Genomic DNA, 17,143 nt, shown 5'->3' with positions numbered 1-17,143 from the left:
GTGTTCTGGATGGAAGTGTCTCAACTACATATGCGACATTGTAGTAATCTCTTTCCCCAGGCTTAGCTGTTGGTCATGATCCAGGTAATGAATATTCCACTAGCTGATGAACATTAGTGACTATGATCAGACCATATTGGGTGATTCACAATGGAAGTGTAGAGTCAATGAGAAATAAGCTCTTTTAATCCCATATCTCTCTTCATTACCCCTCTTTCTCATTATTGACATATCATGATTTCATTGTGTATAATTAATCAGTTGTTATTTTTCTGTATCAAGACATCATTTAATTGTATCAGGACATCATTTGATTGTTATCATTTTTAACCAGTAGATGGCTCCACTCAGTTTATAGGGAGGGGTTGATACATATAAAGCTGAATTTAACATTTGGCAGCACTGTTCATAAAAATGATTCCTTAAAAATATGTATGACTAACTGACATATGAATTAACAGAAAAGTAGAAAAATATATAAAAAGGGCCTTTGTTGGTAATAGAGGGTTTCCTTGATAGCTCAGTTGGTAGAGAATCTACCTGCAATACAGGAGACCCTGGTTCGATTCCTGGGTTGGGAAGATCCTTTGTAGAAGGGATAGGCTACCTACTCCAGTATTACTGGGCTTCCCTTGTGGCTCAGGTGGAAAAGAATCCTCCTGCAGTGTGGGAGATCTGGCTTTGATCCCTTGGTTAGGAAGATTCCCTGGAGAAGGGAAAGGCTACCCACTCTAGTATTCTGGCCTGGAGAATTCCATGGACTGTATAGTCCACAGGGTCCCAAAGAGTCAGATATAGCTGAGTGTTTTTCACTTTGTTGGCAATAGAGTATGTATTAATAATGTATCATTTTTTTATATTTCCTACTAGAATATATTTCTCATTTTATCATCAAATAGTCTAATTACTCCCATTCTTAAGAAAACTAAAGACAATTTTAGAAAAATACACATGGTTGAGAAAAAGTACTTTAGCTAATTTATCTCACTTTCTTGCTTTAAAGAAATGGAAAAAAAAAATGTAGACCATTAAATTATATGCTTTCTTTTTTCCTTCTGTTTTTAACTTAAAACAACAACAACAAAAATAGGTTTTTTGGCCACACTGTTCTGCATGTGGGAGCTTAGTTTCTGACCAGGGATCGACCCTGAACCTTCTGCAGTGGAAATGCTGTCTTAAACACTGGACTGCCAGGGAAGTCCCTATATATGTTTTCTGATTTTATGCATACATAAATCAGAAATATGGGTTAAATATACCAATCCAGTTGGTGGTAGCCATTACTCAGAAAAAAAAATATAGGAGAAATTTTTTGAATATACTGAAGTCATGGTGCTGCTATTAAAGTCCATTATCATTAAAAAAAAAGTTGGTAAGAATTTAGTGAGAAAGAAATATCTCTTTTTCTGTAATGATGAAAAATAAAAATCTAAAGAATCCAATTTTCCCATTAATAACACATTAACATATAAAGAGTTAATAAAATGTTATGTAAAACATTATCATCTTTTATTTTACTAATCTCTTTTTATGTAACATTAGTGCAAAAAACAGTGCTAATTGGACTGCTGGTAAATCTGTGGTGAATTCTAAAAAAGCATCTTGCTATCACCATAAGAAATGTTCAAATATTAAAGAAACAGTTTAGAATTTTGTTCCTAATGATCCAAACTTCCCCATCAAAGCTATTTGCTAAATAAGCTTAAAATCAATAGTGAGAATTAACTCTCACAAATATTGGACATTTTTAAGTCTAACATGTAGAAAGAAGACACTAAAAAGTAAAATCATATTTGTGTGGTGGAAAACTGATAAGAATAATTACTTATTCATGGTAAAGGGTAGAAAACCCAGCAAAGGCTAACTTAGTTGGTGGAAAACATGGTTCACATAACTAAAAATTTCAGGAGAGACTGGTTCAGGCTTCATTTTATTCTGATGCTCACACTCCTATGGAATTTGCTTCTTGTCTTATGATTTTGACATTCTTTTCAAATTTCACAGCATTTCCCATTCTCAGAAAGTTTTTATCTTGTGTTCACCAGTTAGATATAGCAGTGCTGGCCTACCATCATCCCAATTCAAGTTGCAAAGATTAAAAAAGTCCGGTTCATTTAGAGCAAACAGCCCGGATATAGCATAATTTTGAATTGGTTGATATAAAGGATTTATATACAAATGAAAATTAAACTTTTTTGTAATTCTGTGAAAAATACATTGAAACTTTTCCACTTTTAAAATGATAAATTTGGCCAACTCCAAATCTGTTTGCTGATGGATGATTACAAGTGTATCCTCATAAGGTGACAATCAAATGCAGGTGTGTTCTCAGTCATGCCAGACTCTTTGGGTCCCCATGGTCTGTAGCTCCTCTGTCCATGGGATGTTCCAGGCTAGAATATTAGAATGGGTTACTATGTTCTCCTCTCAGGGGTCTTCCTGACCCAGGGATTGAACTTGTGTCTCCTGTGTTTCTTGCATGGCAGGCAGATTCTTTACTGCTTGAGCCATTGGGGAAGCCCCATAAGGTGATGGATATGTGCATTTATGTGTGTTACAAAGTACATGGATAATATTTGTCAAAATTTGGAATGTTTTATTCATTAGTAATTTCCCACAAAATTTGTTTCCTAATCTCTCCATTTCAATAATTATACTCATATGAATTATTATGGAAATTGCTTCTGAGGTCTTGGGGCATAACAGGGAATTAAGATCATTAGGATATAGAAAGACTGAAGTTAAGCACAAAAATGCAAAGTAGGAGATCATTTATATTAAAAAAAAATGCCCACATTTCTGTTTATCCATGAAGCTATCTTTTGCTGATGATACTTTCTTTTCTTCATGCCTAGGGCTGCTCAAATGTGAGGAGAATTTTATCATGGCATCTGCTGTTTGTGGAAAATTAAATCAATTTACTGATTGTATATTATGTAATTACACCATTATAATATATTGAGAATAGAGAATTTTAACCAGTTCCAATCATAACTAACCACAAATTCTTATTTTATTTTTTGTTACAATAAAGCGTATGTATCAAAGGGGAGAATGCTCTGTATAAGATAGAGTCAAGGCTAACACAGTTAATAAACCACGTTGGGTGATACTCTGTCAAATACCAGCATGGCAGACAGAGAGTTTTAAAGTATTGCCACCAAAAAAAAAAAAAAAAGAAATTTTGAACATTGGTCACTTTTCCTGTTTTTGTTATATTCAAAGCACAAATATTTAAAGGAGTAAACATCAGTAGGACAAAAACGGTTTCAATATAAAATTTATAAAAAGCTGAGGCATTTCTAAGGGGAAGGTAACCTACTGAAAATGAAATATGTTATTTAACCAATTTAAATTTATGTACTAGAACTACTGTGTCCAAGATGAAAACCATTGATCATATGTTACTAATGAACATTTGACGTTAATGTGACCTAAGGACTAAATTTTATTTAAAATTAAATCTAAATGTATAAGCTGTTAATCAATTAAGTTACTAAAAACTAAGTGGGCTCAGAACTTGAGCATGTTAATCTACACTTTTAATATTCAATTTTATAAAATCTGAAAACAAATCATGTATTCTGATGAAAATTTAGTATAAAACAAATTATGTAAAGATTTCAAATAGTACAAAAGACTTTGTACTAAGAAAACAATGTAAAGCGTCATAAATACTTTTATATTTATTGCACATTGAAACAATATTTTGAATATATTGGAGTAATTAAGATTCTATTAGAATAGGTATCTGTTATAGATATATGAATATGCAGTAGTAAAATTGGATATATGTATTATATGTTATTTAAGTGAATTTTGTTTCTGTCACTCATTTAACTTAGATACAAAAAAAACTTAAAAGTGCATATGTTTCTTATATTTTTATTGGACATCAGTATCTCAAAATGATGAATGATACCTATCATGCACTTGTAACTAATTTTCTCTGGCTGCCTTTTCTCCTTCTTTTTCCTCCCTTTTTTCTTTTTTCTAAATGTGATTTCCTAGATAGCATATTAAAAAGCAGAGACATTACTTTGTTGACAAAGGTCCATCTAGTCAGAGCTACTGTTTTTCCAGTAGTCTTGTATGGATGTGAGAGTTGGACCATAAAGAAAGATGAGTGCTGAAGAATTAACGCTTTTTAACTGTGGTGTTAAAGAAGACTCTAGAGAGTCCCTTGGACTTCAAGGAGATCAAACCAGTCAATCCTAAAGGAAATCAACCCTGAGTATGCATTGGAAGGACTGATGCTGAGGCTGAAGCTCCAGTACTTTGGCCACCTGATGTGAAAAACTGATTCATTGGGAAAGATCCTGTTGCTGGGAAATATTGAATTCAGGAGGAGAAGGGGACAACAAGAGGGTAAAATGGTTGGATGGCATCAATCAATGGACATGAGTTTGGACAAGCTCTGGGAGTTGGTGATGGATAAGGAGGCCTGGCATGCTGCAGTCCATGGGACTGCAAAGAGTCAGACATAACTGAGTGACTGAACTGACCTGAACTGAGAGATAGGGGAGGACAGAGGAGCTTGGTGTGCTACAGTTCTCAGGGTTCCAAAGAGTGGAACAAAACTTACCAACTGAATAACAACAATATAGATTTCTATCTTTCACTAAACTTTGCAGGTTTTTAACTATTATTTCTTCAGTTCAGTCTTTCAGTCATATCTGACTCTTTGTGCTCCCCTGGACTGCAGCACGCCAGGCTTTCCTGTCCATCACCAACTTCCAGAGCTTACACTTACTCTTTCTTCAAGTACATTTAAGTACATTTCTTCAAGCTCATTATTTCTTTAAGTACATTTTAATCATAGCTCTCTTTCTCCTTTTCTTCTGGAAACTCTGCTAACACAAGTATCAGAAGTTTTGCGTTTGTCTCATACAGTCCTGGAGCTGTGTTCATTTCTTTAAATTTTCTCTTTATTGCTCATATGGAATTACTTCTATTGTCATATTTTCAAGTTCAGTCTTTATTCTATCACTTTTATTTTAACATTTGTCTTGGCAAAGTTTTCATACCTATCATTATACTCTCTCTTATAAAATTTCTATTTTCTTCTTTCTTATAATCTTTCTTTGTTGATATGTTGAATGTGTTCACTTTTTCAAGTGTCAGTGACTGTTAGAGCATTTCTGTAATAGCTAAACACTTTGTCGTAAAGTTACAATATTGGTGCCATTTCACTACTGAGCCAGCTGATTGTCTAGTCCCATCTTAGTTGAAATTTTGCTGAGCAATTTTGGAGTGTATTCTGGACACCGATTATTATGTAATGGGATGTTGAGTTACTTCAAGCCACAAGCTTTTAGCACCCTTCTATGAGTTGTTTTTCAGATTTGCCCTGGTTTCACACCACCTGTGTTTACCCTGGGTCATTGATGTTGGTCAGTTATCACAGTATCTGTTATGGTTGTTAAGATACTATCAATGCATGTGAAAGTTTGGATGAATCCAGTGTTTCATACAAAACTTCACGGGCTTGATTTCTTGAGCTCATCCCTCAGTGTGATCTAAATACTTTATGACTCCTTGTGACTCCCTTTTATAAATACAAAAGGACAAAGGTTTTTTGTTTTTCTGTTTTTGTTTTTTTCTTTTTTTGAAGTTATGGGTTGGAATGGAATTGCTGATTGTGAAAAAAAGCTTCCCACTCTCAGAGTTTTGGTTCTTGTGCCCTACCTCACTACCTGATATGTCACTATTACTTGACATTTAACTGAAAGCTGGAATGTGAGAGAATATAGAGAAATAAAAGGTGAGAGGGAGGAGAATCCCACACTGTTGCTGAGAGTCAAGAATTTCTTGCTTAACTCCTTGATTTAGAATTAGGGAAATTCTACTGGATCTCTCTATGGTTGTTCATTGTTGCTCATTTCCAGGTTTCATGCTGCATTCTGATTAAGGGGCATTAAAGAAAAATAAATGGCAAAAGTCCGTTATACACATCTGTGTCTCTTTCCTTGTCTTGCATACAGGGTCGTCATTGCCATCTTCCTAAATTCCATATATATGTGTTAGTATACTGTATTGGTGTTTTTCTTTCTGGCTTACTTCACTCTGTATAATCAGCTTTTGGACTCAGAGGGAGAGGGAGAGGGTGGGATGATTTGGGAGAATGACATTCTAACATGTATACTATCATGTAAGAATTGAATCGCCAGTCTATGTCTGACGCAGGATGCAGCATGCTTGGGGCTGGTGCATGGGGATGACCCAGAGAGATGTTATGGGGAGGGAGGTGGGAGGGGGTTCATGTTTGGGAACGCATGTAAGAATTAAAGATTTTAAAATTTAAAAATAAAAAAACTAAAATAAAAAAATTAAAGAAAAAAAAAAAGAAAAATAAATGGCAAACTCATTATTTAGCTACTTTTGGCAACTTAAAAATGTTACTGCTGGTATCCTTCTTTAATCTCCTGCTACTACTTCCAGTTTAGAGCTCTAAAATGCTTCTTAATGCATCAGGATCTCTTTGCTTGTATAGAATCTATAGAGGATGTTTAGTATATCATATCTAGAACTGAAATTGAACAATTTCTGATGACATACATTTTTAATCTCTGTCCTCTTAGATTCTGTGCCTTCCTTATACCCCAAGATAGATGACACTTTCAGCTTCCCTCTGATTTCAGGCACCCTACTTAACATCATCTTTTGCTGGTTTAAGTCTTATATCTACTAAATCTTCATTTACACGAAATAAATTTGACATGACATTTGATCATGGAAAGTTAAAAATTATTAAGTATTCTTCTCTACCAAATTTCATTCTTTAGTTTCTGTGGAAAATAGATGACAATTATGGCCTGCAAGGGGGAAAATATGACTAAATTCGGCTTGAATTCAATCCCAAATGGAAACCCTATCTTGGGAAGCTAGATTGGCTGTTGTAGGTTTTAAAAGGAAGGAGTCGATGCTATTTCTCCCAGACATTGCTCTCATTTATTTGATTTTCAATAAGCTGTGATTTTCTATCAATGTGAGAGCTATGCAGAACAATTTCTCACTTCAAGAGTATAGAATGGGCACTACTTAAACTAAACTTGGACTTCTTACTACACAGATAACAAGCATTAAGAAGGATTCTTTTTCAATTGTTGCCTCTTAATTAGATTATTCATCATCTTTCAGATTTTGAAACTCAATGAACAAAGAAATGAGTGATTCTCCATCTGCATGGAAATAATTTTAAATGCTTGCTTTGCTGAAGAGGATATACAGAAACTGATCTTCAAACAGAAAATTGTAGAAAGCAAATTTTATCTGAAGACAGTTTTCCATATTCCACTTTTACTGACAAACATTTGTCTAAACAAATGTTAAGAGTCTTACTTCCTATCTTACCCTTACTTACTTCAGTGTTAAAATGTACTGTAATGCTTTATTGTAATAGAGACATTTTGGGGAGATCCAAACATCACAGAGATAGTCAACTTGATTGCTTTTTTGATGGCATATCACATAATTAAAGTTGTTGCAGTCTGCCAGGGACAGAGTAAGGATGTTGTAAGTCCAGAGAAGTAATAGCCTTAAAGAATTTAGTCATTAAATAACAGAATTTGTGTCCCAGAAATGTGGAGTTTGGGTTGGACTTTGATTAAAAAGAAGGAAGCTGAAATAGTGCAAGACAGTAAAGTTGAACATCTATTTTCCTAAAAAATTTGACTGCAACTACAGTATTTAAATCCCTTTCCTTTATATGAAGAATATGCAAATAAATATCACTATTTTGTATTTTTAAAATCTTTATTTTTATCTTCTCCATATGCCTTCCTTCCACAGTTAAAGGAAGCTGCTGAATTAGACAGGTATCCCCTCATGCAAGACATTCTGAGTCATGAATCAAAATGCTGATGACCTTTCTGACTCTCCCCCAGTGTTTTTTTTTAAAGTGCTGACTCTTAGAGGAGTTACTTTCCTACTCAGCAATGGGATAGAGTTTTTAATGAATAACTTATACAGCATTCTCCACATTTCAATTACATTTGGAGAGCTGATGCATAAACTCATTATTGACTCAGGATCCCTGGGTTTTAAACTAGTTTGCAAGGTATTTTTAAATAATGTTTAAATTGTACCTCTTTGATGTCACTGAAATTATTTTCAAAGTGCCCATATTTTACCTGCATTTCTGCTCTAATTTCTTTTTCTGCATTTCCAAACAGCTGTTCCTTCCTCTTTCAATTGCTCTTGTTTCATAAGTACCACTAATGAGCCAGTGAGAAGTCTACTAAATCCCCCCAAGCTGTACCAAATGTGAAGACAGAATTTGAAAACTTGCTTTATTTGTACACCATTTAAATTCTAATGTCAAAATTAAACATACACATGCAGATTTCTGAAGCTGATTTTCCTCTTTTTTCTCTTATACATGAAAGGTAATACTTGGTTTCTCTACGAACATGTAAGCATACACTATTTTGGAAAAGATTAACAAATACACAGACTCCTCTGTCCATGAGATTCTCCAGGCAAGAATACTGGAATAGATTGCCGTTTCCTCCTCCAGGGGACCTTTCTGTCCCAGGGATCAAACCAAGTCTCAAGTCTTCTGCATTGGCAGGCAGGTTTCTTTACGACTATTGCCACCTGAAATGCCCAATAAATACACAAATTTATACTGAATCAGTTGTAAAGTTTCATGTGTATATAGAAATATAACACTGATGAGTGTATCAGTAAAAAGTAGGCAGTTGACTACACATAATGATTCAAGAGATTATAGTCTTTGTATGGGTCCAGATATACACTTCCCAGGTGTGCTCATGATAAAGAATCCAGCTGCCAATGCAAGAGCCACGGGGGGATGCAGGTTTGATCTCTGGTCAGGAAAATCCTCTGGAGAAGAAAATAGCAACCCACTCCAATATTCTTGCCTGGGAAATCCTGTGAACAGAAGAGCCTGGCAGGCTACATTCCATAGTACTGCAAACAGTCAGACCCGGCTAAGCATGAGCACAGTGTGACATTCAAAGGAGCAAAAGACTAATAACTTTAAGTTAAAAATATGAGAGAGTTACTGGACACAGCTAGTAATATCTTCCCTATTCACATTTTTTTTTAAAAATTGAATGAGAGAGAAATATGGAGTTATCGCTAACAATCAGAACACTATGGATTGTTCTCATCAAACAAATTTCAAAACTCTTTTGTTGTTCAGAAAGGTTTTAATCCAAGTTGTAACAGAAGAAAGATTACACCAGAAAGTATAGATGCCTAAGAGGCAGGTCAAGGTCCATCCCTTGCAGATAGTAACGCTCTAGCCAACAGAGATACAATAGAAACTGTAGGTACCAACAACTCCACTTGCTGTGAGGAGACTTTTTTTTTTTTAATAAATGTGATAATAATTGACTCTCATTCTTTATATCTGACTAGCATTTTTAGGATCACTTTTAAATTTAGGATATCAAAATCATGTCTAAATCCCCTGTGTTGTTTTGTAGAGATTATACATGATTATATATCAAAACTGAAACCCTTTGGAAGCATGAAGGTTTGTTTCATAATTTTATATATGTTATTTTACAAACCTGAGAGTTTGTTTGTTTGTTTGTTTGTTTGTTTTTGGTATTGTACAAGTTTAATAGCACTGCTGGTACTAAGTTGCATATTATAAGATTATTATATTTCCTGGTATTTATACTCACATATTTCAATATTCCTTTGCTTAGTTATAAGCATGTTTTATGAAAAATCACTTGGAAAATCATGGTTTTATTTCTTTGAAGAATTAGTTCTCACTATTCAAGATTATTCATATTTCAGCACATTTTTTACATGTCTTATAAAATGGCAATTTCTTTGTGATGCTGGAAATCTGTAGCAGACTTTATTATCCATACTGGTGAAATGTTTGAAACTCAGTCTTTACAACTTACCATTTTTATCAACATTTGCAAAATATTAGTGACGTGGCTTTAAATCACTGTAATCACTGCTGGATTAGATTAAATGAAACACACACACACACACACACACACACACAAAGACCTTGACCTGTCTAATACAAATCAGGATATATGTGAACATGTGTGCAAGCCCACTTGTGTCTGACTCTTTGTGACTTCATGGACTGTAGCCCACCTGGTTCTTCTGTGCATGGGATTTCCCAGGCAAGAATACTGGAGTAGGTTGCCATTTCCTTCTCCAACAGATATTCCCGACCCAGGGATTGAACCGTGTCTCTCATGTCTCCTGCATAGGCAGGTGGGTTCTTCACCAGCTGAGCCACCAGGGAAGCCCCTACAAATCAGGATCAATTACTTCATCTGACTCTAATTAAATATTACTCTGAAATTAGGAACTTACCTAATAGTTTATGGTTCAAAGTTACTATGATGGGTGAGACATTTGGAAATATATAAAAACTATCTTCAAAAAGAAGTACTTTAAAATTATCACATCATTTACCATAGCATCTGAGATATATGTCTCCTGATGTCTCTTTTTACAGATTAGGCAAATGAGGCTGGGAAGTGATTTTAGCATTACTCTGAATCAAGCAAATTCATAAGGGAGTTGGGAGTTTGTAATGGAGTTGTGATTTGAACTCTTGACAGAAAAAGCACTCATACAAATTTGAGATCCACAAAATGATTTCCTTTTTTTACTCTACCTATGAAATTATATATTTCATGAGAAATACTAGGTGCTCCACTCATTATTATTCCCCTGAAAAATATATATTATGGACACTGGAAACTGATAGATTAGGCAAGGAGAACTTTGAATTATCTGGAAGATTAAAAATTAAAAAAAAAGAAAAGAAAACAAATGCCAGTGAGGAAAAAGACCTGGGCACCCGACTCCACTATTCTTGCCTGGCAAATCCCATGGACCGAGGAGCCTGGTGGGCTGCAGTCCATGGGGTCGCTAGGAGTCGGACACCACTGAACGACTTCACTTTCACTTTTCACTTTCATGCGTTGGAGAAGGAAATGGTAACTCATTCCAGTATCCTTGCCTGGAGAATCTCAGGGACAAGGGAGCATGATAGGCTGCCATCTCTGGGGTCGCACAGAGTCGGACACGACTGAAGTGACTTAGCAGCAGCAGCAGCAAGGGCAATAAATTTAACAATCCTCTGCAAACAACTACAGCCCACATAAGAAAATCATAAGGAGGCTATGGAATTTTGAGTGGGAAGTAGAATAAAAGATAAAAAAAAATAAATTTTGCTATTTAATTTTGATGTGTTATAATAATAGCCATAGCTAGAAGTTGTCACTTTTGCAACACCTCTAATTTTCTCCTCCCAGTATTCATATACACTGATATACAGTGCTTTGTAGCAACAAAAAAATTGAGTAATAAAGTACAATCTCAGTTCATGAGTTAAAGGCATGGTTGTTTGGAGGAAAATGTTTACTGTGGGGCTATATTTAATGTACAGTTCTGCAATTTTAACAGGTCACTTTTTCATTTTCCTTCTTATCCCTCATTAACTAGTTTAGAGAAGCAGGGAGAAAAATGGTTTCAAGAAAGAGTAGAAACTACATGTTAAAGAGCTCTACTGTCAAACATACATGTACAAAATATGACTGAATCTCATTTCCTCAAACTCCCCATGTACATTGTAACTAAGTCAGTATTAAGTCCACAAATTACTGTTAATATGCCCACTAATTTTGATTTTTTTAAATAGTAACTACTTCATGTATTTTAACATCAATGTCTTCCTCCTTTGTTTTTTTCCCTCGACTTTTAATGTCTCTGCTTTTTTTAATATAAATTTATTTATTTTATTTGGAGGTTAATTACTTTACAATATTGTATTGGTTTTGCCATACATCAACATGAACCTGCCACAGGTATACACGTGTTCCCCATCCTGAACCCCCCATCCCTCCTCCCTCCCCGTACCATCCCTCTGGGTCATCCCAGTGCACCAGCCCCAAGCATCCAGTATCATGCATCCAATCTGGACTGCCTATTCATCTCATATATGATATTATATATGTTTTAATGCCATTCTCCCACATCATCCTATGCTCTCCCTCTCTCACAGAGTTCAAAAGACTGTTCTGTACATCTGTGTCTCTTTTGCTGTCTCACATACAGGGTTATCGTTACCATCTTTCTAAGTTCCATATATATGCATTAGTATACTGTATTGGTGTTTTTCTTTCTGGCTTACTTCACTCTGTATAATAGGCTCCGGTCTCATCCACCTCATTAGAATTGATTCAAATGAATTCTTTTTAATAGCTGAGTAATACTCCATTGTGTATATGTACCGCATCGAGGAGACCAGAATTGAAAGATACAGGTGTACCCCAATGTTTATTGCAGAACTGTTTATAATAGCCAGGACATAGAAGCAACCTAGATGTCCATCAGCAGATGAATGGATAAAAAAGCTGTAATGTCTCTGTTTTAACAGTGATCAAAAAGTGTTTGGAGTGCAAATGGACATTCTCTGCAGCACTGAATTTAATTGAGTTGAATTACTTTCATGTTGGGGCCATCATGTTGTTGAAGTTGCTACTTTCTTTTATTGGGGTTTTTGTGAATATTATTAAATTTATGACACCAAAAATTTTAAGAATGTTTCAAATTTTCTGAATCACTAAGAATTATAAAGGCTTCAACTTAAATCATGATTCAATATTATTTCAAAACACTTTAGCATTTTTGTACTTATTAAATGAACATTTTATAGTTATTTAGACATTGTCATCATACAACACTCTTGTGCATAAATAAAAATAAATTCTCAGTAAAGCAATTCACTTCACTGTTTCTAAAACCTCCTCACATTCAAAATCCAAATCTCCTGACTGGGAACATTTGTTGTTCTTGTCTTGCTCATGATAGCATCATCTGTTTCACCAGTACTAGTATAGATACAGCCTTTGTTATTATTTTTGAGACATTATTCTTCCCTATAAAATAGGGTCAGTTGTAGTCATCCAGGTATCTGAATAATTCCCACTATCATATTCTAGATCTAAAGGAAAAGATTTCACTGGAGAAGCTGGAAAGCTATAGTTACCTAAAGATGTGAAAAATTAAGTCTCTTAATTCTCCTGTCCTACTGAGAGGAGAATCAGTAGCATGCTCTTCTGCTAGACATGGAGGACAGGATTGCAACCTAATGGAGACAACCTGCTCCATCTTATTATTTCTATTTTTTCATAGAACAATGGTGACAAGCAGCCTTGCTAGTGGGAACATGAACAAACTACTTCAGGACTAGAGAGTCAACTTGGATGTTATTTCACATATTGTCTGAGGAGGCCACCTGTCCATCATCTGGGAATAAGAAGCGAGCAACAAAAACCATAGAAAGCTTGCTATGCCTAAACTCATCACATTGAGATAAAAGGGAGTCCTATGACTCAGCTAACAAATTTTCCAATCACCAAACTGGGCAATTTTTCATAATTTTACTGTGGTCTGGTCTCTGTATCATATCTTTCAAGATGCTAACATCTCACTCTGTGACTTTTGGTGCTGACATCTAAAGGTTATGGATAAAAGTTAGCACTCAGATTCCATTCTCAAAGGACCCTTAAATGATTTGTTGACTAATTTATTGATGGGATGCAGTTGTCCTGTCCTGTCACCAGGAATATCAACCAAGTGCAGTCAACTATATCAAGGCTGCTTCCTGACCCTCAGCAATTGTAATAATCCATATATTGTTCGATTTCTGGGTTGGGAAGATCCAATGGAGAAGGTAATGGCAAACCACTCCAGTATTCTTGCCTGGACAATTCCATGGACAGAGGAACCAGGGGAACTAAGTCCATGGGATTGCAAACAGTTGGACACAACTGAACAACTAACACTTTCTCTACTCACATATTATAAGATACAGACCAATTTCAACTATGAGAAACTGTGAATAATAGAAGTATTTTAGGATGTTGAAGGTGTTTGTTTTACATGTACTCTCTTCCTTTTCTCTTCTCAATTCAAACCGAGAAAAGAAAAAAAAAAATACACTATCAGTTCAGTTCAGTCTTTCAGTCGTGTCCAACTCCTTGGAACCCCATGAACCGCAGCACTCCAGGCCTCCCTGTCCATCACTAACTCCCGGAGTCTACCCACACCCATGTCCATCGAGTAGGTGATGCCATCCAACCATCTCATCCTCTGTCATTCCTCTCTCTTCCTGCCCACAATCGTTCCCAGCATCAGGGTCTTTGCCAATGAGTCAGGTCTTAGCAACAGGTGGCCAAAGTATTGGAGTTGCAGCTTCAAAATCAGTCCTTCCAATGAACACTCAGGACTGATCTCATTTAGGATGGACTGGTTGGATCGCCTTGCAGTCCAAGGGACCCTCAACAGTCTTTTCCAACACCACAGTTTAAAAGCGTCAATTCTTTGGCACTCAGCTTTCCTTATAGTCCAACTCTCACATCCATACGTAACCACTGGAAAAACCAGAGCCCTGACTAGACAGACCTATGTGGACAAAATAATGTCTCCATTTTCTAATATGTTGTTAAAGTTGGTCATAAGTTTCCTTCTAAGAAGTAAGTGTCTTTTCTTTTCATGGCTGCAATCACCATCTGCAGTGATTTTGGAGCTCAGAAATATAAAGTCAGCCACTGTTTCCACTGTTTCCCCATCTATTTGCCATGAAGTGATGGGACCAGATGCCATGATCTTAGTTTTCTGAATGTTGAGCTTTAAGCTAAATTTTTCACTCTCCTCTTTCACTTTCATCAAGAGGCTCTTTATTTTTTCTTCACTTTTTGCCATAAGGGTGGTGTCATCTGCATATCTGAGGTGATTGATATTTCTCCCAGCAATATTGCTTCCATCTTGTGCTTCTTCCAGTCCAGTGTTTCTCAGGATATACTCTGCATATTAGTTAAATAAGCAGGGTGACAATATACAGCCTTGACTTTTTCCTTTTCCGATTTGGAACCAGTCTGTTGTTCCATGCCCAGTTCTGACTGTTGCTTCCTGACCTGCATACAGGTTTCTCAAGGGGCAGGTCAGGTGGTCTGGTATTCCCATCTCTTTCAGAATTTTCCACAAATTATAGTAATCCACACAGTCAAAGGCTTTGGCATAGTCATTAAAGCAGAAATGGATATTTTTCTGGAACTCTCTTCTTTTTCGATGATCCGAAGGAAGTTGGCAATTTGATTTCTGGTTCCTCTGCCTTTTCTAAACCAGCTTGAACATCTGGAAGTTCACAGTTCACCCACTGTTGAAGCCTGGCTTGGAGAATTTTGAGCATTACTTTACTAGCATGTGAGATGAGTGTAATTCTGTGTTAGTTTGAGCATTCTTTGGCATTGCGTTTCTTTGGGATTGGAATGAAAACTGACCTTTTCCAATCCTGTGGCCACCGCTGAGTTTTCCAAATTTGCTGGCATATTGATTGCAGCCCTTTCACATCATCATCTTCAGGATTTGAAAGGGCTCAACTGGAATTCCATCACCTCCACTTGCTTTGTTTGTAGTGATGTTTCCTAAGGCCCACTTGACTTCGCATTACAGGATGTCTGGCTCTAGGTGAGTGATCACAGCTTTGTGGTTATCTGGGTCATGAAGATCTTTTATGTATAGTTTTTCTGTGTATTCTTGCCACCTCTTCTTAATATGTTCTGCTTCAGTTAGGTCCATACCTTTTCTGTCCTTTATTGAGCCCATCCTTGCATGAAATGTTCCCTTGGTATCTCTAATTTTCTTGAAGAGATCTCTAGTCTTTCCCATTCTATTGTTTTCATCTATTTCTTTTCATTGATTGCTGAGGAAGGCTTTCTTTTCTCTTGTTATTCTTTGGAACTCTACATTCAAATGGGTATATCTTTCCCTTTTGCCTTTCCTTTTCGCTTCCCTTCTTCTCACAGCTAAAATGCATTATAGACTCATTTATATTTGTGCATTAGAGACTTAATATGTCTTAAAACCAGTGGCCTACTAAAATTTAAAAGGAGAAAGTAATATTTTTCTATTAGAATTATTCATTAATTTTGCTATGTTAAGGACATATGTTGAGGACATAAGTATTTTGACTCTCCCCAAAATTTTGAGGATTTCAATGGGAAAAATTTATCTAGTTTAAAATGTCATGTCTACCATGCTAATTTGCATTTACAAAGTTTTACATTGCCAATGAGAGCGATAATCACCTACTATTGTTCCTTCAAAAATCCACCTTGTGGGTAGCTTATAAGCTGGGTTTCTTCTCAGATATGATTTAGATGAATCATGCTATCTTCATTCCATAGACAAAGATATAGAGGTTCAAAGAGATTATTTTCACAAGGAAATGCAGATATTAAAAGGTCAGAATAGCTTACAACCCATGCCTGACTAACAATGTCGTATCATCAAAGGTTCACAATCTCCAACTTCTTAATTAACTTTACTGAGAAAGGTTAAAGATGTGCCCAGGATCACATACAGAAACTGTTGGAGTTTGAATGCCAATCTAGGTTTTGTCAGTCCGAAGTGTAGGCTTATTTTATATTTTTCCATCAATTCTAAGCTACCTCTATGGTAAGTCTGAATCTGTTCAGCCATCATTCTTATATAGAGGGGCTTTCTCACCTTATGATTTTTTGTAGTTAAATCATAGATAAATCTGATAGCTCCTTTATTCTCTAAAATCCATGTCTATTTGTCCTCTGTTCATGCCCTACTTGACAGGACAGTTTATAAAGCCTGTTAAATTGATTTTTAAATTTATTACTAATCTAAGGAGTTTAATTATGGCCATGGAGATTATGTAGATTTTTGTGAGATATATGATATATAGCAGACAGGAAATTTCTCTATCAATTAGTTTTATTATTATATTAACTACTTTCATTTTTTCCTCTCAAATATTCCTTTTTAGCTGAAATGCTATAATTAGATATTTCTTCTAGTTTAAAATTTTATTTGCAATGAAAATAAGATTCCCTTGAAAGTAATTATGTGACAATTGAAGGTGACACTCTCTTAAGAAGCTCATATCTCTAATAGAAAGAAGTTCACCAGCTCCATTCTACACACAGTTTTGAGACTGAGAAGCTAATGAGACCCAAAAAGACTAAAAGTCCTTCATCACTGAGTATGGACTTACCGCTGAGAACATAGAGAAGAGGCCTGGGGAATCACACATATTACATGACTGTTGCATTCTGAATAGGTTCTGTGGATAAGCACCCATTTACAGTGG

The sequence above is a fragment of the Ovis aries genome, chromosome 3 (assembly GCF_016772045.2).
Source record: "Ovis aries strain OAR_USU_Benz2616 breed Rambouillet chromosome 3, ARS-UI_Ramb_v3.0, whole genome shotgun sequence".
NCBI classification, from domain to species: domain Eukaryota; kingdom Metazoa; phylum Chordata; class Mammalia; order Artiodactyla; family Bovidae; genus Ovis; species Ovis aries.
This window is presented reverse-complemented; position numbering follows the sequence as displayed.